The 25,153-nt window shown below is 42.2% G+C and overlaps 1 protein-coding gene across 3 annotated transcripts in view; it reads left to right on the top strand.

Moving 5' to 3' along the window:
• Positions 1–203: 203 nt before the first annotated feature.
• The window catches only part of LOC141154849 (plastin-3), an 88,074-nt gene continuing 63,124 nt past the window's right edge, over positions 204–25,153 (top strand). For 2 of the 3 annotated variants that reach the window (XM_073641351.1, XM_073641347.1), the window contains exon 1: positions 204–368. The gene's annotated coding sequence lies outside the window, so the exon portion shown is untranslated. Of the gene's footprint in view, positions 369–1,709; positions 1,795–25,153 lie in introns of those variants that run through there. The other variant, XM_073641350.1, reaches the window with a different exon arrangement.

Here is a 25,153-nt window from a genome sequence, read left to right as displayed (position 1 = left end):
CTGTATACCAGTAGGGGCACACTTGGTGAAGACCCCTCAGTACAGGACACATTGTCACCCTCAAGTTACTGCTCACACACACTACAAGAATGATTCAGGATTGCAGCCTCCACCCTGCAGAAAACGTCCAATCAGAGGCCGCAGAAGAAAAGATAGACGGCTGCAGAGGCCAATCAGAGCGCAGGGATGACTCGGTTTCCAGCCATTGCTGGGAGTGAGGGGCGGGGCTAGCAGTGCTGGGATCCCGGCCGGAGCTGTGCGCGGCTGTGTGCGCTGAGCTGTGGGGCGAGAGGAGGTGAAGGCTGGAGACGGAGCTGGCGGAGAGGGACGCCGGGGACTGGCTGCACAGGGAGGCGGACACGCTGCATGTAAGTCGGTCCTGCTGCTGCTGCTGCTGCTGCTGCTGTGGGGTGCTGGCTGCATGGCTGCACCGGGCGAGCTTGCGTTTATTTTTTTTTTACAGCTGGCATTGATCCTGAATGAGTCTGCAGATGCCTATAGGTGCAGAGCTTTACTGGGCAGCAGGGGATTGCCAAAAAGAGAAAGGCAAGTTGTGCTGAGTAAGGAATATGGAGCACCCGCTGTATTATGTGTCTGTAATAAAAAATATATACTTTTATTAAAAAAAAAAAAAAAAATATATATATATATTTGTTTAATACACATTCTATATATAAATGTGTGCACGTTGTAGTCTCTGCATGCACAGACATACAGGATACAATAGTCTATGATTGAGCAAACTAATAGAAGCAAAAATAAAATATGGAGATAAAAACAAATATAATTATATTTGGGGACAAATATACAAAAGTTGGTCAAATCCCAGAGCAGAGCTGACGTTTTATACTGTTGATTTCTATGTCAGTTTTTGGCTGCTGTATTGTATTTTTGCATTGTGCAATAAGCTGCTTCCATGGGCTTGAGCTAATATAGGAAACTTTTTAAGTAAAGATCCCTTTGTCTGCCCGCCCCTGATCTGGAGCGCACATGACATTGCATTTCATGTTCCTGGCATTTGTCAAAATTTGTGAGATGTGGCGGTAAAGCTGGTTGAAGATTAATAAATCCCAAATGTCCCATTACCACCAGTAGCTGTAAAGCGGCTACAATGCACACACTTTAGCGTTGATCAGCATTTTTTTTTTTTTGCTGTTCTTTGCCTTGAATGAAGCTAGAATATACAGATCAGTGATGATGAATATATATTGCAGATAACAAATGGTTACAGGTCAACTAAAGTAGGGTGATATGTGGCTCAATACATTCCTACCATTCTGCATGATGAAGGCTGCAGCAGACGCCTGGATTCTTTTTCATGCACCAGTTGCATCAGCAAAGAAGCCATTGGGGATTATCATCCCTGGAGAGTTTCTAGACACAAGTGTGTATTGATGTAATAAATTGTCACAAAGTTGCAGTATTATTTTTGCACCTTTTATTCCTTGGCACTTTACATGTGAAAGTGGTATAAAAAAAAAACAAAAAAACACACTAATAATCATGAAGAATACAAGTCAGCGACTGGTACAGGAGGAGAGGACCCTGCCTGCGAGGGCTCACAATCTACAAGGGATGGGTGAGGGTAGAGCTGGTCGTGCAGTGGCATGATGGAGCGAGGGTTAATGCAGGTTGTAGGCTTGTCGGAAGAGGTGGGTCTTCAGCTTCCTTTTGAAGGTTTCCACAGTAGGCAAGAGTCTGATATGTTGGGGTAGAGAGTTCCAGAGTAGGGGGGATGCACGGCAGAAATCTTGTATGCGATTGTGGGAAGAGGAGATCTTGTGAGGATCGGAGGTAAGTACTGGGAGACTAGGTCACAAATGTATGGAGGAGACAGGTTGTGGATGGCTTTGTATGTTATGGTTAGGGTTTTGAACTAGTGACTCTGGGCAATGGGGAGCCAGTGAAGGGATTGACAGAGAGGAGAGGCCAAGTAATAGCGGCGCGACAGGTGGAGTAGTCAGGCAGCAGAGTTTAGGATAGATTGGAGGAATGCGAGGGTGTTAATAATAATAATAATAATTTTTATTTATATAGCGCCAGCATATTCCGCAGCACTTTACAATTAAGCGGGGACGTGTACAAACAATAAATTCAATACAGGTGAGACACTTTAACAGTAACATCAGGAGTGAGGTCCCTGCTCGCAAGCTTACATTCTACAAGGAAATGGGGGGACACAATAGGTGGAGAGTGCTTGTTATGTCAGGTTGGGAAATTATAATAAGTCGGGATTGTCATATAAAGCTGTATGATCTGGTCATCAGCCTGTATGTTTAAGTGCGGTACTCAATTACCGGGTGCAGTTATGTGCATGGAGGGTATAGAGAAGAATGAACAGTGGGGGGCGGATTCTGAATAGTATTTAGGAGGGAACAGGGGAAAGTTAGTTTACTGGGTATTTGAGGTGGTAGGCTTGTATAAAGAGATGGATTTTTAAAGCGCGCTTGAAGACATCAGGGCTAGGCATCAATCGGATAGTCTGGGGTAGAGCATTCCAGAGAACTGGCGCAGCACTAGAGAAGTCTTGGAGACGGAGGTGCGAGGTTCGGATTATGGGGGATGTTAGTCTTAGGTCATTTGTGGAACGGAGGGCACGGGTAGGATGATAGCCTGAGATGAGAGAGGAGATATAAGGTGGTGCAGAACAGTGGAGAGCTTTGTGGGTGAGAGCAATGAGTTTATATTGGACCATGTAGCGAATGGGTAACCAGTGTAATGACTGGCACAAGGTGGAGGCATCGGTGAAACGGCTGGACAGAAATACAACCCTGGCTGCCGCATTCAGGACAGATTGGAGAGGGGAAATTTTGGTAAGAGGGAGACCGATCAGGAGAGAGTTGCAGTAGTCCAGGCGAGAGTGAATAAGAGCAACAGTAAGAGTTTTAGCAGTTTCAAAAGTGAGAAAAGATCAGATTGTGGAGATGTTTTTAAGATGCAGGAGACAAGAGTGAGTGATCGGATATAGGGAGTAAAGGAAAGGTTGGTGTCAATACTATGCTGTCCTCAGATTGGGAAATGTAAGCAGGACGACAGATTCCCTATGAAAGGGTTTTAGACTTTGAACTGTAGCTTTTTGCTAGATCATTTAAAGATCACAGTGTCCCACTGCTGAGACTCAAAAATAAAGTTGTAATCTTCTACTGTAGAGGGTCCTTTTCCATTCCCTTTATACAGAACTAGCTATTGAGCCCACTCTAAGCCCAGGTGGTGAGAATTTTTATTGGTATATGGTCTCCCATGCTGGTATGTGCTGCCCCCATCCTGGCATTTGTGCTGCCCCCATCCTGGTATTTATGCTGCCCCATCCTGGTATTTTTTTCCCCCCAATTCTGTTCCCCCATACTGTTATGTGCTGCCCTCATCCCTATCCTGGTATGCATGGCACGCCTCACCCCTATCCTGGTATGCATGGCACCCCTCACCCCCAATCCTGGTATGCATGGCACCCCTCACCCTCAATCCTGATACGCATGGCAACCCTCACCCCCAATTCTGGTACGCATTGCTCCCTTCACCCTCAATACTGGTATGCATGGTACCCCTCATTCCTATCCTGATTTACATGGTACCCCTCATCCTATACTAGTATGCATGGCCCCTCATCCAAATCCTAGTATGCATGGCCCCCCAGATCCCTATCCTGGTATGCATGGTACCCCTCATCCCCCAATCCTGGTATGCATGGTACCCTTCACCCCTCAGTCCTGGTATGCATGGTACCCCTCATCCCCCAATCCTGGTATGCATGGCACCCCTCATCCCCAATCCTGGTATGCATCTCACCCCACCATCCCCAATCCTGGTATGAATGGCATCCTCCATCCCCAGTCCTGGTATGCATGGCATCCCTCATTTCAAATCTGGTATACATGGCACCCATCATCCCAATCCTGGTATCATGCATATGGCACATGGCACACCTCAACCCAAATTTGATATACATGGCACTCCTCATCCCCAATCCTGGTATGCATGGCACCCCCCATCCCCCAATCCTGGTATGCATGGCACCCCCCATCCCCCAATCCTAGTATGCATGGTACCCAATCCCTCATCCTGGTATGCATGGCTTTCTCATCCCCAATTCTGGTATGTATGGCCCCCTCATCCCTATCCTGGTATGCATTGAACTCCTCATCCCCGAATCCTGGTATGCATGGTACCCCTCATCCCGCAATCCTGGTATGTATGGTACTCCTCATCCCCCAATCTTGGTATGCATGGTACCCCTCATCCCCTAATCAAGGTATGTGTGATACCCTCACCCCCATCCTGGTATGCATGGTCCCCTCGCCCCCAATCCTGATATGCATGGTCCCCTCATCCCCCAATCCTGGTATGTGTGGCCCCTCATCCCTCAATCCTGTTATGTATGGTACCCCTCATTCCCCAATCCTGGTATGTGTGACCCCCTCATCCCTCAATCAATAATATAAATGAAGACAAGAAACTTTGTAATATACAGTACAGACCAAGGGAGGCCACAGAGCAGGAAGTTGCAGTAATCCAAGCGGCAGATGATGAGGGCATGCAATAGAACTTTTGCAGATTCTTGGTTAAAGAATGTTGGGATCCGGGAGATATATTTGAGGTGGAAAGTGCTTGGATACGTGGTTTAAAGGAGAGCACAGAGTCCAGGGTTTCCCCGAGGCAGCGAGCTTCTGGGGAGAGTGAGCGGCAATTGACTTTAATAGATAAGTCTGTTGAGGTGGTGGGGGGGTTTGAGTGAGATGGGGGAAAGATGATTTAACATGGACAAAACAGAATTAGTTTGAGAAATAGAGAAGAAGGATGAAATGCTCTGGGCGTGACCGTGAAGGCAGATCCACCTTCCGAATACACTTTTTTTTTCTCTTTTTTTCTTGTAATTAATTGATGACAGAAACCCATGTGCAAAATCTTCATGCTCTTCATTTATGGTTGTCAATCTGATTCTTAGTAGTGAGCCGCTGTTTGTTAATGTGTAAGCTAATAATGTCAGGTATTTACGAGTAATGTGAATGCCAATCTTTCGATATACTCCGCTCGGTGAGATCTATGGTGCCTTGTATCCAGGCTGTAATTTTCAGGTGCAAATAATGAACGTGATTAAAATGACAAATCTAAAAACATTTCTAAGTTTCATTCTGTATGATGGTTAAAAGGAATGCTTCCTGGGGTGTAATATATAACATTTGTGATTGTTGATATAGGGTGTCTATAGGGTTAAAAAGTTGTGGCTTGATGCATACTTTTAAAAGGGACCAGAGTTTCATTATGGGCAAGTGGCACCTGTAATTTGATGGTTAAAGGGACTGTCGAGTTGGTGACCAGGTTTCCCCCCCCCCCTATTATGTTTGTTGCTCCCTAAAGGAGCTGATGGGTTGTGGGGGTGATCTTGACTTAATTGTGGGGCTTTGGTTAATTTAGATGTTGAAGATCTAACTTCATAGTCAGGATACGTTCATGGATCCCTACTGACCAATCATGGTAAACAGTAATCATTGGCCATGAGCTTAGTTTTGTCAGTACATCCGCCATGCTGGAACCTATCTACTCCTGTTTTCCTTTAATCTATTTATATTCTTATTTTATTTTTTTGCAGCAGTCACATTTATGTCAGTCAATGACATGTCCTATTCCTGATCTAAGGGTCTAGACTTTTAGCGGAGATGAATCTGTGCTACAGTAAATTTATCACTTAAACATGAGCCTTGGATGAAGGAGTCGAAGGTTTGGCTTATCGACTCCACAGCCCTGCTTCTAACCAGTGCAGGAATACGTGAAATCAGACGCTGCGGTTTTAGGTCTTCTGGCCCCTATGTTGTGGTAAACCCTTGACACTAGCCATCAGGCGGCCAAGTGAGCATTTCCTTTTGTAGTGCTAGTTTATTTCAGTAGCTGGATAAGGCCTCAATTTATCTTGATACTGTTGACACATCCATGACTATGTATTATCGATTTATCTGTTTTGCGGCAACCCCTTTAAAATGTAATTGTTGTTTAGGGAGGTTGTCACATAACATATTGGAAGCCTGTGTTTACTACTGTTCATTCCTCCATTAACTCTCTAATGAGAGGATTTAATGAGATTAGTAGCCATTAACGGGAAGCTGATCACTGCATATTAATGTCATCCGTCCCAATCGTGGAGTAAACTTCTGTAACCAGAGACGTTCTGTTCTCCATTCTTCTAGAACCTCCTTATATTTGCATGTCACGTTTTACATTAAACAACCGGAGCGGAGTATTTGTTATCATGGTATTTCTTTACTCTTGGCGTATACAGCCCATATCCACCCATAGAGTGACATTGGGATGGCTTCATGTGAACTGAAGGTGAGGTTGTGTCAGCTTCAAACTCCCGTCTTATCTCTGACAGGTTTAATATTTCACCTTCTAAAGTATTTTCTCTTATTCCTCGTTCTGTTACTTTATGACTAAGGCCACAGCTGTCCCGTCATTCACTGATGTAGTCGTTACACGGGTTGTCTCTTAAATGACTTTTGTGACTTGTAAGACTTTTAGATCTTTATGATGGGGTCCTGTAGACTGGATTGCCATTATTTTTTTTTTTTTGTGGCCACTTGCTCAATGAATGGTGTCCTAAAAGGAATTTGCAAAGAGGGGTAGCATTATTATTGGCCAGTTGACCAAACCGTCATGCACATGGTTGTAAGCTAGGCATACTTGAAGGCTCTTAAAGGGTCTCTGTCAACACAGAATGACAGTTCAAACCAAGCACAGGTGCTCGGTGCATCGAGGCAGGGACAAACATTTAAGTGCTCCTTCCCACCTGCTTGTTTCCTCTCTCCGCTCCCCTCTCTTCTTTGGCAGATCTGGTGTGATAGAAGGGTGCCAATAGATGGAAAACAAGTAGCTGGGAAAGTTTATATAAATGATTGGCTGCCATGATGCACTGAGCGCTTGTACTTGGTTTGAACAGTCACTCTGTGCTGACAAAGAACTTTTAAACCATATTTAATATATTCTGGAGAAGATTTATTAGTGTGAATTTGGCTCGACTGTGGAAGAAAACAATCAAAGTTTTGGCACAAAAGTTAAATAACTTTTTTTTTTTTTATTAATGGAGGGGCAAAGTTTAGCTAAAGTGTCATGTCATGGTTTACATTCTACAAATATTTCGATCAAACATTTGATCTATTAATCAGCTATTAGGTGGTCTTTAAATGGGAAAAAAATTCTAAAGGTGCCCAAATGATATCCAGTGTGAGCCATTGTGATAAATTTGGAGATTGACCAGTTTAAAAGCCCCTATACACACGTAATAAATGTTAGCTGTACCCTCTACTTTGGGTGGGACCTGCCAAGCTGATGTGTATGGGGGACTCTGAAAATAATCAGCTTTCTTCTCTCTCCCATTGGAAACACATGAAAAGGGCTTATGTGCCATGGGGGGAGTCTGGAGATGTGTCTGCCGAACAACCCAATCATCTGTCATATAGCTCATGTTTATGGTCTGCTTTAATTTATTCTGTCCATTTTGTAGGATTCGCAAATCTACCCCAATGTTTTTAGTGCCTAGTAAATGCCATTGACCCCGATCCAGCTGTAGGGTTCATTGAACCTTGGAGAAACAGCCCAGCATATTCTATGTGGACATTTCTCTGTATGTTTTACTGGATTGTAACCACAGTCTGCTCTAATTCCATTTATTTTGGAATTTTTAATTTTTTTTTTTTTTTTTTTGTAAAACACCAAAGATTTTGCCAGCTTTTTATGCTGTTCTTGCATTTAGTCCTTGTTCTTGCTTATGTAGCCATAAATTGTCCGGCAGGATGGCTCAGTGGTTAGCACTGTTGTATTGCTACACTGGTGCTTTGGATTTTTAAGGGTTGTTCTAGTTTAGACAAGTTACCACCTACCCACTGTGTTGGTGATAATTGTTGAATCGTTGTATATTTGGCCTTTGGGACTTCACCTTGTCGCCAATCTCCATAGACTGAGGAGGAGGTGAATTTTGCAGCTGGTTGCGCTCCCTCACACCAAAGAACATATAGAAAAATGCTGTGACTTCATTGTTGAAGAATGTCTTCCTACAGTCATTTTGTGTCCAATCTGATACTTGGGAATAAAAGCATCCTCCTTCTGGTTTAAGGTAGACCACCTTTCAGAACAGAAACACATTTTATCACTCGGGGTGATGATCACTGAAGTAACACCTGTGCTTGTAACCTGTCCTATATCTCACCGACTGATGCAGAAGTGAACAAAACCAGATTATCCCTTTTAATTGAGTTGTCCAGCGTAAGAAAAACATGGCCACTTTCTTACAGAAACAGCACCACCCCTGACTATGGGTTGTGTGTGAAATTGCAGGTCAGCTCAATCTACTTTATTGTGGCTGAGTTGCAATAGCAAACACAGCTGACAGTCAGGGGTGGCACCGTTTCTTGTGAAGCCAGCCATGTTATGCTAATCCAGGACAGTCCCTTTGAGCTTGCTAAGTGTTTCACGATGATTTGATTAATCTTGATCCAGATTCTGTAGTTTAAGTAAAATGGAGACAAGTTCTGAAGTTTGGACTTAAATGTGTAAATGCAAGGGGTTATTAGGAAGTTTAGTCTGCCATGTCTGTGTATTACATACTCTGCACAAACCACAACAATTGGCCATGCCACGAGTTTCCTGGCCTCATCTAGTAGCCTTATGGGCATATAGGAGACCAACAGCCTCCTGTATCCTTAACAGGCTACTAGTTCAGGTCAGGAAAGTTGCTTTGTGGCCAAGTATTGCCATCCGAGCACAGAGCGTGTAATTCGGACATGTTCATGCACCCATAGAGGGGTCATGCAACAATATGCTTGATGGTGGGTGGATATACCTGTGTTGATACAGCATACAAACCTAATACTCTAGCTGTAGAAGAGAATGTAAACCAAAAGTCGTCTTCATCTACTGTGTTGTCTGTGAAAGATGGAATTTTTATTTAAGGTTTACAAAAGTTTCAGAATCGTTCTGTCTTCACTGTTTAATGTATTTTTCATGGCTTCTCCTGGACAATTACATGATGACACCGTCATATTTGTTACTTATTACAATGTTGCACATCTTATTTAAACAAATAAGTCATGATTTAAGTAGCCAAGAATAGAAAGGATCAGAGTAGGAAGAGGCAGCTACATCAGATTCTAAGGATATTGCCAGTATAGCTTCTCTCCTACCAGGATTATTCTTATAAAACACAGGGTATACTGGTCTGCTAGTAGTATCTGTGCTGAAGATAATGTGTGTTTTTACAGAGATATATATATTTTTGGTTTGATCTTTGTCCTCACAGCTCGGCTTCCATCCCTTATACCAGCATACAATATTCCTTGTCTGCTAATGCTATGCTGTGAGGGGCGTTACATAATCCCACTGGAATGTTCTCCGGGCTTCCTGTTTGCTGCTTGAGGAAGGCAGAAAGAAGACAGTCTGGTACATAGTGTATGGAGAAGTCTTAGGTGTTAGCCGGCTGCTACAGTCTGAAAGAGCTTCCAGGGCGCTTCCGACCTGCAGAACAATCCGAGAACAAAAATATATAGTGCTTGATAACGCCTGAGCTCCAATAATCATCTTAATCTGACATTAGGTTTTAATGCAGGGGCAGACATCGCTGGCGCAGCCTGTGCCGTACTGCATGGGGGCCCTAGAGTAAAGTAGGGGGGCCCACTTCAACCTCCAAAACAGCAAGGAGCTTCTGTTATGGCAGAACCATTGGGCTGCTAAGGGCTCAAATACTGTTCTTGCACAGGAGCCTTTCTCTGTCTGTGACCGCCACTCAAAGAATGTCATCGGCCTATGACCAATGGCTTTTATATTAGAAGTTAATATATATATATATTTTTACAGTACAGACCAAAAGTTTGGACACACAGCAAAACCTTTAAATGAGGAGGTATTTTCACGACTATGAAAATTGTACATTCACACTGAAGGCATCAAAACTATGAATTAACACGTGGAATTATATACTTAACAAAAAAGTGTGAAACAACTGAAAATATGTCTTATATTCTAGGTTCTTCAAAGTAGCCACCTTTTGCTTTGATGACTGCTTTGCACACTCTTGGCATTCTCTTGATGAGCTTCAAGAGGTAGTCACCGGATATGGTTTTCACTTCACAGGTGTGCCCTGTCAGGTTTAATAAGTGGGATTTCTTGCCTTATAAATGGGGTTGGGACCATCAGTTGTGTTGTGCAGAAGTCTGGTGGATACACAGCTGATAGTCCTATTGAATAGACTGTTAGCTGCTTTTTTCTTGCCATAATACAAATTCTAAGTAAATAAAAACGAGTGGCCATCATTACTTTAAGAAATGAAGGTCAGTCAGTCTGAAAAATTGGGAAAACTGAAAGTGTCCCCAAGTGCAGCTGCAAAAACCATCAAGCGCTACAAAGAAACTGGCTCACATGAGGAACAACCCAGGAAAAGGAAGACCAAGAGTCACCTCTGCTTCTGAGGATGAGTTTATCCGAGTCACCAGCCTCAGAAATCGCAGGTTAACAGCAGCTCAGATTAGAGACCAGGTCAATGCCACACAGAGGTCTAGCAGCAGACACATCTCTACAACAACTGTTAAGAGGAGACTTTGTGCAGCAGGCCTTCATGGTAAAATAGCTGCTAGGAAACCACTGCTAAGGACAGGCAACAAGCAGAAGAGACTTGTTTGGGCTAAAGAACACAAGGAATGGACATTAGACCAGTGGAAATCTGTGCTTTGGTCTGATGAGTCCAAATTTGAGATCTTTGGTTCCAACTACCGTGTCTTTGTGCGACGCAGAAAAGGTGAACGGATGGACTCTACATGCCTGGTTCCCACCGTGAAGCATGGAGGAGGAGGTGTGATGGTGTGGGGGTGCTTTGCTGGTGACATTGTTGGGGATTTATTCAAAATTGAAGGCATACTGAACCAGCATGGCTACCACAGCATCTTGCAGCGGCATGCTATTCCATCCGGTTTGCTTTTAGTTGGACCATTTATTTTTCAACAGGACAATGACCCCAAACACACATCCAGGCTGTGTAAGGGCTATTTGACCAAGAAGGAGAGTGATGGGGTGCTACGCCAGATGACCTGGCCTCCACAGTCACCAGACCTGAACCCAATCAAGATGATTTGGGGTGAGCTGGACCGCAGAGTGAAGGCAAAAGGGCCAACAAGTGCTAAGCATCTCTGGGAACTCCTTCAAGATTGTTGGAAGACCATTTCCGGTGACTACCTCTTGAAGCTCATCAAGAGAATGCCAAGAGTGTGCAAAACAGTCATCAAAGCAAAAGGTGGCTACTTTGAAGAACCTAGAATATAAGACATATTTTCAGTTGTTTCACACTTTTTTGTTAAGTATATAATTCCACATGTGTTAATTCATAGTTTTGATGCCTTCAGTGTGAATGTACAACTTTCATAGTCATGAAAATACAGAAAAATCTTTAAATGAGGTGTGTCCAAACTTTTGGTCTGTACAATGTATGTATGTATGTATATATATATATATATTATTTTTTTTTTTTACGATATTTTTTAAGAAACATGTTTAGTAATTTTGCAACTCTGACACTAGCCACAATTTTTTTTAATTTTTTTTTATCGATTTTAACTAAATAGTTTGCAGCAGGCTCCATATCCGCAAAGGCAGGTTTACATTGACAGGTAAACGCCTCCATACACAGATAATGCAGGATCCATTGATCAGAAATAGGTGATGTAACGGCTCACCTGCTCCTCCTCCTTTTAATAATGACTCTTGCACATGATCATTAGATGCTTCAATATACAAGATAACGGCTGAGTCTGTTCACTGCTGCTAATGTAGTGGTATTATTTCCTAAAATAGCATGTTAAAGTCTGTGAAAGTTACCAGATTTCTATTTTTAATACAGATTGTGGTAATGGGGGTGGGGAGAGACAGTGCTAACAAAGAATTTAATGGAAAAAAAGTGATTTATACAGGTCATTTTCTTGACATCTCTTCCCTTCGTGGTTTACATGCATTGGATAAAATGGTATGAAATTTATCAGACTCAGCCGTTATTGGGATTTTATTGACAACGATGCAGCCGCTGCAGGTTATTGGATCATCAAATGAAAAAATCCACCATGCCTGACTGGTGTCCTGATTGATTCCGAACATTTTTCCCTTCACCAAACCAGACTACAATCGATATTCAAGTTTTATCTGTGCCCTTCATTAGAGCTGCACATGACCCCAGCTAATCACCCATTCATTCTGCCAGAGTCAGTGATACAGCACCGATGAGGGGGGTAGGATGCTTTTTTTTTTTTCCATATAAAAACTTGATGTAACAAACGTGCAAAGACTCTCGGATTTCTCATTTTGCTTTTTTCAAACTGTTAAATCTATGGAATATCTGCAACAATATTTGGATGCAACACGTTGTGGTGAAATTAGAGGCGGATTTCATGGTGGCAAATAAGCCCCATGTGTACACTAATATTGCCCTCCTACAGCACCAAATTCTCACCTGAAATCAAAGCCATAAAGCGCCTTGTGATGAAATGTGGAAATCCTTTGTGGGCCTTCCATATGCAATTGGAGGTGTGTGTTTTAGTGTGTGTGTTTATATCTATATAACATTGGGGGCCCATGAATTCCTACTGATAACGTTCTGCACTAGACCCCATTATGTTAATTGGGGTCTGGGTTTCTGAAATCTACAAGTAATTGATCCTCTGCGGAGTTCGAGCTGTATACTGGTATATTCATACGGCGTTGGGATTATACATCACTGATGTGTCGCACGTTGTATAGAGAAGTCGTAATCTTATGGCACTTACAGGGTTTGTAGGAACACAACTCTTCTCCATTGTGCGCCTGCCTGGGGCAGTTTTCCTGCTTCCAACCATGTGCTGCTACCTTCACTGCCTCTACATGATCAGGTTACAGGATGGTGTTTGATTACTAATGTTTCTGCATTTTTGTCATTCCTGTCCTGCTAAATGTTGTTCAGACCGGAGACCCCTCTGTCCCTGGTGGATCTTAATCCTTGTGGCTAAAGGATAATGGAAAATGGTCATCTCTTGCTCCTCCTGTAGCCCTTAGACCTCACCCCCCTCCCCACTCCTTTTTTTTTTTTTTGTAATAGAGTAGTTAAACATTTACTTGTTTGCAAACCATGAAGGCCCATGATGGTTTTACTACTGCTAATGGTTAGAAGGGAAAGCCTGTTGAGTTATAAAGGCACCATAAGGGGGCTTTATGTGATAAGGTGAATTCTCTGGGGAGCCCCCATCTACGCTTTAAGGGCTTACTCACACCACCAGATTTTCTATCCCCGTGCGATCCAACAAAACATTGGATTGCACTCGGACCAATGTTATTCTATGGGTCCACACACTTCCGATTTTTCTTTCCTCAAGCCGACTTGGTCCGAGTAAGAAATCACAGCCTGTTCAAGTTTGATCTGATTTGTGAGTATCACTCGGTCATGCAAGTCAATGAGTGTGTGGAAATCATCATATTGCACTCGGATGCCAGCAGAGTGCAGTCTGATTTCCAATCACTGACACAATGAAGAAGATGGAGAAATTTGGTTCTCCATCTTCTCAGTGGGTTCTGATTCTTTCATCCGAGAGTACTTGATAACGCTATGCAGACGCTCTGATCAGAGTTTGATCATTTTCATAATCTGCCTGATTATTTTAGATGAGAGTCGAACACTCACAGAATCTTTAAAGTGACCCTGCACATTACATAGACATTGGTTGATAAATGCAGCCATACTTGTTCGACTACACAAGTAATGGCTGATGCTTTTCCAAGAGCTACATCAATGATAGAAATCAGAAAGATTGTTCTTTTATATCTCTTAAACATTTTCTACACTGTCTACTTTGTTTCAAATATGTACATTCATTTTTTTCTCTATTGTCCTTTATTTTATTTTCATGCATCTTTAGCTATAATGTATGACCGCCATTATCCTTATCAAATCAGTAGAAAACACTTTTTTTTATGACATTTGGGTAGACCTCCAAAAAGCAAACTGGCATTAACCATTATTTTGAATCTACACTTTCCTTCCACCACCAGGGCTACTTAAAGAGCTTGTCCATTTTATCTTTTAACATGTGTTGAGGGCATGATTTTGGCACTTCCTAATATATAAGTATTAACCGGCTTTCATCTGATCTTGTTAGTACAGACTGCACAGATCTCCAGGCCACGGAGTGACCGCTGATGGAGGATCTTCTGATGGTCCGGTCACAAGATCCTCTCTCATGGGCCGTTTTATGGAAAGGAGAGCTGTGCTGTCTGCGAGGGAAGTACACGTAGAGAATCTGTCACATTTGTATTGGTAAATGCCACACAAATCTCCCCTTTAATTTGTGTCCGTCAAGTTGGCCTTAAAGGGGTCTTCCCAGGATTAGATAAGCATGGCTACCTTTTTTTCCGGAAAGAATGCTGCCTCCTACCATGGGTCATGTCTATTATTGCATATCTGCCCCATTTAAAGTAAGCTAAGATACAATACCACGTACGACCCGTGGTCAGAGGTGGTGCTATTTCTGAAATAAAGCAGCCATGTTTTTCTAATCTTGGACAATCAATTTTTTTCATTAAATTAACATAATGTCATTGCCGATTTATGCAAGGAAATGTTCTTTAGAACCTTTTGTAATCTTGATAAATGATTAATTATCCTGAAGGACACAAAAAAATTGTCATACCTCAGATGTGACTTGTAAGATCTCGAGTAATGGCTCATTATATTTAATTTGTGTATATTTATATATTTTTTATTGGAGTTCTTTCTTAAGATAACACTTATCCATAGGATTAGATTACTGATTGCTGTGGGTCCCTCAGCGATCCCATGATCTTTGGTTCTGGAACGTGGGAACCCGTCTCTGCAGAGCACTGTTTTTAATGGAGCAGATGGGAGCATGCTTGCTCTCCATGCCGGCTATTTCCACGAGTCCCATAGACTGCGCGCCTCTTCTCCATCCATGATAGATGGACAGGGGATAAAGTACTATCTTTGGAATAACTACTTTCTGGAAACATAGGGGTTAGTTGCGTTCTTAAAGGGAATCTGTCACCAGGTTTTTGCCTCCTATTCTTAGAGCCGCATAATATAGGGGCAGAGACCCTGATTTCAGCCATGTCACTTACCGGGCTGCTTGCTGTAGTTTTGATAAAATCACTGTTTTATCAGTAGGAGATTATCACTAGAGGACTAGTAAACCTGCTGCCAGTTGGTCAAGCATATTCATGAGCTGTGTATAACTTCTCTCCCACCACTAATTGGCAGTTGTGTACACTGCATAGGCAGAAAGCTGCCAATCAGAGGTGTGGGTGCGGTTATACAGAGAAAAGCATTAGAGAACTGCTAGGTCTACAGCAGATAAGTGATTTTATCAAAACTACAGCAAGCAGCCCAGTAAGTTGCACATAGTTGGAATCAGGATTTCTGCCCTTACTTTTTGCTGGTTTCCCTTTAAGTTCTTTAAAACTTCATTAGTAAGTTGTCTAAATATTCACATGTATTTAGTCCTCTTTTATCCAGAACATAAATAGGCCTTCTTCATCTTCATTCATCTAAGACTTTGGCTATGGATTATTAGAAATACTAAAGTACGACAGTGTCCCTGCCCCTTCAGTCCGTTAATTGCCTGGTTTGTAGCATGGATTAATTTTGTGCATTAATTTTCTGTCCTGCCATGATTATTTCACTGTGTGAGCTGATAGCCCAGTGATTATGCCTGTTTGATGGAGGGAGGGGGGGGGGCAATCTTTGGGACTCCTAATGATCTTGCAAAGGAAGAAGCCGTGATGCTGATTTAAAGGGAATCTGTCACCCCTGGGACTCAACAGACCTCTAATATGGGCATACCGGTGATAGCACTTGTTGGCCCTTTTGCCTTCACTCTGCGGTCCAGTTCGCCCCAAACCATCTTGATTGGGTTCAGGTCTGGTGACTGTGGAGGCCAGGTCATCTGGCGTAGCACCCCATCACTCTCTCCTTCTTGGTCAAATAGCCCTTACACAGCCTGGAGGTGTGTTTGGGGTCATTGTCCTGTTGAAAAATAAATGATGGTCCAACTAAACGCAAACCGGATGGAATAGCATGCTGCTGTAAGATGCTGTGGTAGCCATGCTCGTGCAGTATGCCTTCAGTTTTGAATAAATTCCCAACAATGTCACCAGCAAAGCACCCCCACACCATCACACCTCCTCCTCCATGCTTCACGGTGGGAACCAGGCATGTAGAGTCCATCCGTTCACCTTTTCTGCGTCGCACAAAGACACGGTGGTTGGAACCAAAGATCTCAAATTTGGACTCATCAGACCAAAGCACAGATTTCCACTGGTCTAATGTCCAATCCTTGTGTCCTTTAGCCCAAACAAGTCTCTTCTGCTTGTTGCCTGTCCTTAGCAGTGGATTCCTAGGAGCTATTTTACCATGAAGGCCTGCTGCACAAAGTCTCCTCTTAACAGTTGTTGTAAAGATGTGTCTGCTGCTAGAACTCTGTGTGGCATTGACCTGGTCTCTAATCTGAGCTGCTGTTAACCTGCGATTTCTAAGGCTGCTGACTTGGATAAACTTATCCTCAGAAGCAGAGGTGACTCTTGGTCTTCCTTTCCTGGGGCGGTCCTCATGTGAGCCAGTTTCTTTGTAGCAACTGCACTTGGGGACACTTTCAGTTTTCCCAATTTTTCAGACTGACTGACCTTCATTTCTTAAAGTAATGATGGCCACTCGTTTTTCTTTACTTGGCTGCTTTTTTCTTGCCATAATACAAATTCTAACAGTCTATTCAGTAGGACTATCAGCTGTGTATCCACCAGACTTCTGCACAACACAACTGATGGTCCCAACCCCATTTATAAGGCAAGAAATCCCACTTATTAAACCTGACAGGGCACACCTGTGAAGTGAAAACCATTTCCGGTGACTACCTCTTGAAGCTCATCAAGAGAATGCCAAGAGTGTGCAAAGCAGTCCTCAAAGCAAATGGTGGCTACTTTGAAGAACCAAGAATATAAGACATATTTTCAGTTGTTTCACACTTTCTTGTGTACTGTATATGTAGAGAGATAGATTTTATTTATTTTTTTTCCGCCCATTTCTCAGGGGTCTCAGACTGGGCCTCCTTGCACATTCAATTTTTGTAGGCTCATAATGAAAACTGTGGGATCCTGTCTTTTTGCCAAGGTTCAGAATAAAATGGTAACAGCTGTAATACATCTAACTGGCCTTGCTTGTTGGGGTGGGCTTTTATTGATGCATGTTAGGCAGATCTATTGGCGCATGTGACGCTTGTGTTGACGGTGCCATCTGTGCCTGTATAGCACGTGTTAGGAACAGGTGGCCAGAGCTGTATATTGTGCAATATGGTCATAACTTTCTTTATAAGCGTCGTACATGGAGTTTATGGATTCTCTATATCCCGCTAGCGAGGGGGGTGCAAATTTTCGTTGCCCTGTTTTATAGGTACCAGCACAGTTTCATTATTACTTCCCTGAATATACAGAAAAATTTCCCCCCAAAGGAGTTCAAAACCAAAATACCAAATCTGCCATCTTCATTGTTTGTTTTTTTTTGGGTGGAAGGGAGGTGGGGTAGATTTCTTTTCATGCGTTTTATTTTTCCTGCATGGATGCTGTATTTCCATCCAGACAGCTGTATTACTTGGGCATCATTTCCCTCTGACTGGCTGGCGGCTCTCCTGACCTGAGCATGACTGCATGTATTTCTATGCATCGGTCAGCTGCAACACTCGGGCATCCTGCCGGCCAGTCCGAGGGGTGTGATGTGAGCGTAACAAGGACGTCTGACTGCAGGCTTATAAGCACTATTGTGATTTTTACATGCAGTCTTTCAAACTATGCACAGATCTACAGCATCTTTATTTAAACAGTGAGTTAAATAAACTGATGCTATAGGGACACCATCTGTATAGCATCTGACTTGTGCAAATAAAACCCAAGAAAGAATCAAAATGAGCATAAATCCTGTAGTAAGTAAATAGTAATAGTACTTAGATAACACTATTTTGATAAAGTGTAAACTTCATCCCACCACGATAAGGTGACCCAATTGGGATGGTCCTATGTCTAGTATTAAAAGCTCACCCTGTGTCAGTCAACTTCAATGTAGATAAGGGCAGAGCAGGCTTTTATGCTTTTTTTTTTTTTCCATCAAAACTGTGTTAACTGTCCCCTATGTTATTTACATGTACAATTACTATTTACTTACAACAGGGTATGTGCTTATTTTGTCTTTTTTCTTGGGTTTTGTCTGTGGGGTGGCCACGATATGAATGTTCTCCTAAACATTACATGTGTGCCAGTTTGTGCTCCTGCTCATTTCTTTGGTTTTGCTGACAACACATACAAAGCCAAATACAGGTTTCCGTTTCTTTTTTCAATTGTTGATGTTTATAAACAGATGCCCTATAGATGAAATGCAAATGACAACACGGACAAAAGTCATCAGTTTTTCAGGTTAAGAAAAAAAAAACTGGACTAAATGAGGGCATGAAAATGCATTCAAAGTTCGCTTTGGGTACCAGTACTTTACCCCACCTTGAACCCCATTGAAGGCAATGAGGACCCGGACTTTGGATCTGGAAAAAAATTCTCTCTCTGCATTGGACTTTCCCTGGAACTCCGAACATCTAGGAGAAGTCCATGTTCGGCGTTTACCGCCAGACACTGACTGTCAGGTACAAACCCTGAACTTTTTACATTTGCTCATCTAAACCTGGTTATAAGCATGTAAACTAGAAAAAGGTGCGGGGAAGATTACATCATTATGTGCGGTAGTTGTTTATCGTATGAGTGACTAGGTGACTAAAAAAACATTCTATATGGACTCCAAAATTCAGCCCGATTGGGCTTTTCGGTGTCTGTAGGAAGATCAGCTCTTGAGCACAAACTTCTGCTTCAATATGTTATATTAGAAAGCTCAGAAATTTATTACAAAAGTCTGGTTTCATTTGGTACCTGAGGCGATGTAATAAGGGCGCAGCTACTTCCTCGCAGTATAACAAATGCTTTCAAGAAGTTTGTTATAGCAATAGAGAATATATTTGGCGATGACATGAAGGTTCGTAGGCGGTTTTGCATTTGTTAGAAGTACCTGACTGTGTACACAAGCGCTGTTGTCCGTGCCGAGCAGATTTGCACACCTGCCGTCATGTTAGCTGACTTCTCTACGTGTATGTGCCATGTCGTCAGCTGGGATTGCTTTATGAGATAGTATATTGATGGATTACTGTACAATGTGACTGGCCAGCTGCTAATCATTAACTTCTATTACAATAGCAGAGGAGTTGTATTTTCAGAAAAAAGTCCTATTTTTATTTTTTCTCAATTTTTGCTTGGCACGTTTCTACTTATTGACCGGGCTGCTTGTGCCGATGTTGAGGGCAGCGTAGGAGCATAACATGAAGTAATGGCTTCACCAGTAGCTGGACCACAGCCATGTATGCCAAGCACTTTGCCTGCCCTGGAGGGAGCAGAAGCTACAGTCAGTACAGCTGTCAGGCAGGCAACTCCCCGGGATCAAGCACATGTGTAATGTAGATATAACCTCTGCTGAGGCCAAGGCTTCCTGTCACTGGCTGATCCACTGGACATACTGGGCAGCTGCTTCCCTGGAGGTTGCATCCTGTGGTGTCAGCTGCTTGTCGTAAAGGACAACAAGCACTTTATTTAAAGGGAAACTGTCACCCCCTGAGCAATATCAGACCTCTACTATGGCCATACACGGTATGTATAATTTACTTTTCTATACCCTGTATGCCTATAGTAGAGGTCTGATATCACCCAGGGGGGAGACAGATTTCCCTTTAAATCTGAATAATGCAGTTTATGAAATGCAAAGTACAATAATAGCATGGCTTATCATCCTCAGGGTTGCTTACAACATTTTTTTTTTATATACTTTGTATTTCATACATGGGTTTATACAAAGTCATAGAGAAGTCGTGGGGTGGGGGATTGCAGAAGAAAAGTATACATATTTTAGTGTAGACTATAAAAGTTAAATTTGGCTACCACCCCTCTCCCACACCCCTCCCCCCACTCTAGTTAAAGTGGATAGAAAAAATGAGACCTGTGTATAATCAGAGATGGGACATGTTCAAACAGTTTTGATGGATTTTCAGCTTTATAAAAATATATGTAAAAATACAGCAAAAACTTTTTTTTTTTTTAACACTTAACTTTTTATTTCTTTGCGTGACAGGCATTTCCTCTGCTTTTATTGATTTGATGGCTAGTTTTAAACACTTTTGACATGTTTTGTTCCACCCCCAAAAGAAAGAGGCAATAACCCAACGTAATGTTAACTATAGGAGGTTTTTTTTTATTTTTCCATTGAAATCAATAGAAAACTTATTCAAAGATTGTTTTAAGCTTTTTTATTTATTCCCCCCCCCCCCCCTGTGAAATTTGAAACATAATTTGCTCCAAATTATAGTCAAAAAGTTTTGTGAACATACCTATTTAGCTCATAGTCATTGAGTGTGGTGTGTGTTATTTTTTATTTATTTTATTAAATCATGGCAAAAAAGGTGTTACTGTGATTTTGGTAAATTGTGGCCAAAAAATGCAATGCAAACCCATTGTCAGCATACACAAAGCTTGGAAGTACATGTGCATGGAGAAATACAGTCTTGGCTTAAAGTGTTGGCATCCTTGAAATTATTCCAGAAAATGAAGTATTGCTCCCAGAAAATTATTGCAGTTACACATGTTTTGTTATATACATGTTTATTTCCTTTTTGTATTGGAACAACACAAAAAAAAGGCAAATTGGACATGATCTCACACACAACCCCTAAAATGGGCTGGACAAAATTGTTGGCACCCTCAACTTAATATTTGGTTGCACACCCTTTGGAATAAATAACTGCGATCAATCGCTTCCTATAACCATCAACAAGCTTCTTACACCTCTCAACTGGAAATTTGGACCACTCTTTTGCAAACTGCTCCAGGTCTCTCATAAGTGGAGGCACCTTCTCCCAACGGCAATTTTAAGATCTCTCCACAGGTGTTCAATGGGATTTAGATCCGGATTCATTGCTGCCACTTCAGAACTCTCCAGCGCTTTGTTTCCATCCATTTCTGGGTGCCTTCTTAAAGTATTGTAGGGGTCATTGTCCGTCTGGAAGACCCATGACCTAGGACGCAAACCCAGATTTCTGACACTAAACACTACATTGTGACCCAAAATCCTTTGGTAATGTCCAGATTTCATGATGCCTAGCGCACAGTCAAGGCATGCAGTGCCAGAGGCACGAAGAAAACGCCAAAAAATCTTTGAACCTCCACCATATTTGACTGTAGGTACTGTTATTTACTTTGTAGTCCTCATTCCGTCTTCAGTAAACTGTACAATGATGTGCTTTACCATAAAGCTCTATCCTGGTCTCGCCTATCCACTACTATATGCTTTCCGTTGGCTTGCTGACGTACATTATGACAAACTGCAGTTTAGCTTTGTCTGTCAGCCATGGGGTCCTCCTGGGTCTCCTGTCATAGCGTTTCATTGCATTCAAATGTCAATGGATAGTTGTCAATGGACAGCTTGAATTTCTTTGGCACTTTGTTGGGGGTGCTTATCCACCATCCAGACCATCCTGCGTTGCAACCGATCATCAATTCTTCTCTGGCGTATTTTTCAACAACTATGGTTCTCAAGTCCTTAAACAATTCTCTTCTCCTTTCTGTTCTCCATTCTTAGTGTGGCACCCACAGACACACAATGCAAAGATTAAGTCAGTGTGTTTTATTTATTGGACCCTTTGCTGGATTTACATGTTTTTATTGTAGTTACTGTTCCTAAAAAAAAAAAAAAAAAAAAAAAAAAAAAAGTTGTAATACTGCTGTGTGGGTGAATTGCCATGTAGATCTCGGCTAAGTTTATCGGTACCAGATTAAATACTAAACAAGCTCCATCTTCCACGTTATAATTTCTGTCTTAAGCCATGTTCACATGGCATTTTTGCCACATGCTGGTTGTCACCAGGGCTTTTTTATGAAGCTTTGAAAAATGAATCAGATGGATCTTGTAATGGGGGCCCTTGACTTTCATAAAGCAGTTGGAGTCGCTTTGTGCCTTGACCTTTTTTTTTCTTCAGAAGTATTCATCATTTTGAGGCGGGCACAAAAGTATGGTCTACTGTGTTTTTTTTTGGCAAATTCTAAATAAACGGACACTGCTGAAAAGTCGGTCAGAGCATGGCGATTTCATCAGTTTCATTATAGACAGTGGCGTTTGGATGGATGCCTCGACAGTGTCACGAAGGCTATGTTCACACATTGTTCTAGAATACATTCATTGGATCCGTTCTGGCTTTCGTCTGAAGACGTGCAAAACGGGATATTGGTGTATTTGCTGACAGGGCCATTGACTGTAATGATGGAGTCCGTGTCCTGTGTCTGACATAATTTTTGGCAATATGTGCCTGGTTGAGACTTACAGCAAGAATTGACTATCGTGAACATAACCTTACTTGTGGCAAAAAACATGTGAACAAAGCCTCAGGCATTAAAGATGTGCAAAAAGATTGGCAGGATCCTGCACTTATGCTGCAACGATGACTTCTCACCAGGCCTACAAATCGTAAGGGGCACTGGGAATGGCAGAAGATTTGCAGGGCTCTGGTCCAGTGGCTACGGACTACTGGACCTAAACATTGCTGGGCATCCCAACCTTGGGATCATGACACTGGGTCTATGGAACTCTGAGAACGAGACTCTGCAGAGCCCCGCTAAGAATGAAACAAAGGTGTGCATGCTTGTCCCATATGCATAGAGGTCTTAGTTTACAGGTAGGGAAGGTGCTGTATAATTATAGACCAATTTTATGATGCTGTGAAATACGATGTCCAACTAACCGGATAATGTTACATTACTATTTTGACAATAAAGCTTTTCCAAACCAGGTACGTCGGCAATTACTCGTTCTAGTGTGAAATTACCGTAAATGTGCCTTCCAGAATAAGGTGCCTCAAAATAGCTAAATGTTGTATCAGGCAAGAAAATAAATAGCTTCTTAGAAATAACAAGGTGTATTCTTGGCCTTTCTGTTCCAGTCTGCTGGTAAACCTACCATTCATCTCTGGCCTTATTTATGGCTCATTGTTATGTCTGACTTCAGACTGTTTGTGGCACCAATGTCTAATTGCCGCATTTGGTTTGTGGTGACAAATTACCATATCTTTTACTAGTTATACTAGAAAGCTCAAGCTGTAATAGGATTATGTAATACGATCATAAGCCTAATGTTGAAGTTTGTCCGAGCATGCATATTTATGAAGATGGCGGGAGGCCAAATGAAGTGTCTAGTCGGTACTCTCAACTTTTTAGAAATGTTATTATGAAGTGGATACAATAGTTAGTGTACAGTTGGTTACTTTCCTTAGTAAACTGAGCCATATACAGTGGGTACGGAAAGTATTCAGACCCCTTTAAATGTTTCACTTTGTTTACCGTAATTGCCATGTGGTCAATTCTAAAAAGTTAATTTTTTTTTCTCATTAAAGTACACTCTGCACCCCATCTTGACTAAAAAAAAACAAAACAGAAATGTAGAAATTTTTGCAAATTAATTAAAGAAAAACTAAAATATCACATGGTCATAAGTTTTCAGACCCTTTGCTCAGTATTGAGTAGAAGCACCCTTTTGAGCTAGTACGGCCATGAGTCTTGGAAATTATGCAACAAGTTTTTCACACCGGGATTTGGGGATCCTCTGCCATTCTTCCTTGCAGATCCTCTCCAGTTCTGTCAGGTTGGATGGTGAACGTCAGTGAACAGCCATTTTCAGGTCTCTCCAGAGATGCTTTGGGTTCAGGTCAGGGCTCTGGCTGGGCCAGTCAAGAATGGTCACAGATGTTCTGAAGCCACTTCTTTGTTATTTTAGCTGTGTGCTTAGGGTCATTTTCTTGTTGGAAGGTGAACCTTTGGCCACATCTGAGGTCTAGAGCACTCTGGAAGAGGTTTTCATCCAGGATATCTCTGTACTTGGCTGCATTCATGTTTCCTTCAATTGTAATCAGTCATCCTGTCCCTGCAGCTGAAAAACACCCCCATAGCATGATGCTGCCACCACCATGTTTCACTGTTGGGATTGTATTGGGCAAGTGATGAGCAGTGCCTCGTTTTCTCCACACATGCCGCTTAGAATTATCAAAAAAAGTTCTATCTTCGTCTCATCAGACCAGAGAATCTTATTTCTCATAGTCTGGGAGTCCTTCATGTGTTTTTGAGCAAACTCTATGCGAGCATTCATGTCTTGCACTGAGGAGAGGCCTTCGTCAGGCCACTCTTTCATAAAGGCCCGACTGGTGAAGGACTGCAGTGATAGTTGAGTTTGTGGAACTTTTTCCCATCTCCCTACTGCATCTCTGGAGCTCAGCCACAGTGATCTTGGGGTTCTTCTTTACCTCTCTCACCAAGGCTCTTGTCCCACGATTGCTCAGTTTGGCTGGATGCAAGATCTAGGAAGACTTCTGGTGGTCCCAAACTTCTTCCATTTAAGGATTATGGAGGCCACTGTGCTCTTAAGAACCTTGAGTAATGCAGAAATTCTTTTGTAACCTTGGTCAGATCGGTGCCTTGACACAATTGTCTGAGCTCCTTGGGCAGTTCCTTTGAGCTCATGATTCTCATTTGGTCTAGCATGCACTGTGAGCTGTGAGGTCTTATATAGACAGGTGTGAGCCTTTCCAAATCAAGTCCTATCAGTTTAATTAAACACAGCTGGGCTCCAATGAAGGAGTAGAACCACCTCAAGGAAGATCACAAGGAAATGGACAGCATGTGACTTAAATATGAGTGTCTGAGTAAAGGGTCTGAATACTTATGACCATGTGATATTTCAGTTTTTCTTTTTTAATAAATTTGCAAAAATTTCTACATTTGTTTTTTTTTCAGTGAAGATGGGGTGCCGAGTGTACTGTAATGAGAAAAAAAAATGTACTTTTTAGAATTTACTAAATGGCTGCAATGAAACAAAGAGTGAAAAATTTAAAGGGGTCTGAATACTTTCTGTACCCACTGTACATCAATTGGCTGCCAGCATAGGTCTTGTTCGGCTGGTTGCCTTTCGTAAAAAACTATCCATTCACACTCATGTTGGGCTCGGTTAGTGCGGAGACAGGAGTAATGCTATGTGCCCACG

Source organism: Phyllobates terribilis, unplaced genomic scaffold (genome assembly GCF_046119375.1).
Source record: "Phyllobates terribilis strain yellow unplaced genomic scaffold, ASM4611937v1 Scaffold_7__3_contigs__length_470593459, whole genome shotgun sequence".
NCBI lineage: Eukaryota > Metazoa > Chordata > Amphibia > Anura > Dendrobatidae > Phyllobates > Phyllobates terribilis.
The sequence above is the reverse complement of the archived record's forward strand: the minus strand, read 5'-3'. Positions and strand labels throughout refer to the sequence as shown.